A 2,399-nucleotide genomic window follows, 5' to 3' on the forward strand; every position below is an offset into this window, starting at 1 on the left:
AAAAATTCAAGCCTCAACTTTCAATATTGAAGGATTCTATGGGAAAAATACTGAATGATGCAGAAAGCATCCAAAGAAAATGGAAGGTATATATACACCAAAAGGAAACTGTCGATATTCAACTATTCCAAGAGGTAGCATATGATCAAGTGCCATTGGTACTGAACGAAGTCCATGGTGCTCTGAAGGCATTGGCAAAGAGCAAGCTCCCCGGAACTGATGAATACAAATGGATAACTCTCAACAAACTGATGCAGCACTGGAGACACTCATTCATCTTATGCCAAGAAATTAGAAAGACAGCTACCTAACCAAATGATTGAAAGAGATCCTTATCTGTGCCCATTTCAAGGAGAGTTTACCCAACAGAATGCAGAAATCATTGGATAATATCACATGCACGTAAAATTTAGCTTAAGATAATTTTAAAATGACTGCAGCATTACAATGACAGGGAACTTCCAGAGGTTCAAACTGGATTCAGATGGAGAAGTGAAACAAGGGCTTTGATTGCTGAAGTCAAATGGATCTTGGCTGAAAGTACAGATTACCAGAAAGATGTTTATCAGTGCTTTATTGGCTATGCAAAGGTTTTCAACTGTATGGATCACGAGAAGCTATGGACAACATTGCAAAGAATGGGCATTCTGGAACACTTAATTGTGTTCATGAGGAACCTGTACATAGACCAAGAGGCAGTTGTTTGAACAGAACAAGGAGACACTGAATGGTTTAAAATCAGGAAAAGTGTACACCAGGGTTTTATTCTTTCACCATACTTATTCAATAGGTATCCTGAGCAAATAATTCAAGAAACTGGATTTTATGAAGAATAACATGGCATCAGGATTGCAGGAAGACTCATTAAAAACCTGTGATATGCAGATGATATGACCTTGCTTGCTAAAAGTGAAGAGGACATAAAATACTGATGAAGATCAAAGACCACAGCCTTCAGTATGAGTTGCTCCTCAATGTAAAGAAAACAAAAATCCTCACCACTGGACCAGTAAATAATATCATGATAAATGGAGAAAACATTGAAGTTATCAATGACTTCATTTTGCTTAGGTCCACTGTCAACAGTCATGGAAGCAGCAGTCAAAAAATCAAACAATATATTGTATTAGGTAAATCTGCTGAACAAGCCTTCCTCCTACTTCAGTTGAAGAGCAAAGATGTTAGTTTGAGTGCTAAGGTGCACCTGACCAAAGCCATGGTATTCCCTAAGACCTTATATGCATGTGAAAGTTGAAAAATAAATAAGGAAGACCAGAGAAGAATTGATGCATTTGAGTTATGGTGTTGGAAAAGAATATTAAAAGTACCATGGACTGCTAGAAAAACAAACAAATTTGTGTTGGAAGAAGTATAGTCAGTATGCTCCTTAGAAACCAGAATGGTGAGACTTTGTCTCTCATACTTCAGATATTTTATCAATCCCTAGAGAACGATAAAGTATATCATCCTTGGTAAAATGGAGTGTCAGAGAAAAAGAGGAAGACCCCCCTATGAGTGTATTGGTACAGTGGCAGCAGCAGTGGGCTCAAGCTTAACAATAGCAGTGAGGATGATGCAGGACCTGACAGTATTTCATTTTGTTGTACATAAAGTTGCTGGGAGTCAGAACTGACTTGACCACACTTAACAATTAAACATGCCACAAATATTTCAAATACCAGCAGACTTATCCTTGGTGGATAGCTTTAAGCAATTTCCAGACTAAAAAGAAGAGTCTGGCGATGTGCTTCTGGAAATAAGTCAGCAGAGACCTATGAATCACAACAGAACATTGTCTGACATTGCTTTAGGATGAATCATTAGAGGGGATCAATTGCTAAAGGAGGACATCATGTTTGATGAAGTAGAGGGTCAGTGAGGGCAAGGGAGGCCTCCAGAGAGATGGATTGGCACAATAGCTAGAAGGATGAAATCAAATATCCCAGCAATGGTGAAGCTAATGTGGACTGGATAACATTCATTCTCTTGTCCATAAGATGACCATGAGTCAAAGTCAACTTGATGGCAGCTATCTATCTATCTGTTTATCTATCGATTGATCAATCGATCTCTAAAGAAGAGACAGAAACTGATTTATATTTATAACATTTATAAATGTATAAAGTATAAATTACTATTTATAGCAAGTAACATAAATATTGATACAGAGTACCCTGGGGAAAGCATTAAAGATTAATGAGATCTGTTTACAAATATCACAAGGAATTAAAATAAATGAGTAAGAAAAGTATGTAAAATTGATGTAGTTTGGACTTAAAGGGCAAATTGTAGGGATGCCTGAAATTGGCAACGTAAGGCAAAGAGCAAGAAAAAAGACTAAAATTAATTTAAGTTAAACAAATCTATACAATGTTGTTGCTGTTGTTGGTTGCCATAGA

At 36.9% G+C, this 2,399-nt stretch overlaps 1 protein-coding gene across 1 annotated transcript in view; it reads left to right on the forward strand.

Moving 5' to 3' along the window:
* Positions 1-2,399, forward strand: part of LOC102827066 (tubulin-specific chaperone A-like) — an 83,656-nt gene that overhangs the window by 55,392 nt on the left and 25,865 nt on the right. The window lies entirely within an intron of this gene.

This window comes from Chrysochloris asiatica, unplaced genomic scaffold (assembly GCF_000296735.1).
Source record: "Chrysochloris asiatica unplaced genomic scaffold, ChrAsi1.0 scaffold00012, whole genome shotgun sequence".
NCBI lineage: Eukaryota > Metazoa > Chordata > Mammalia > Afrosoricida > Chrysochloridae > Chrysochloris > Chrysochloris asiatica.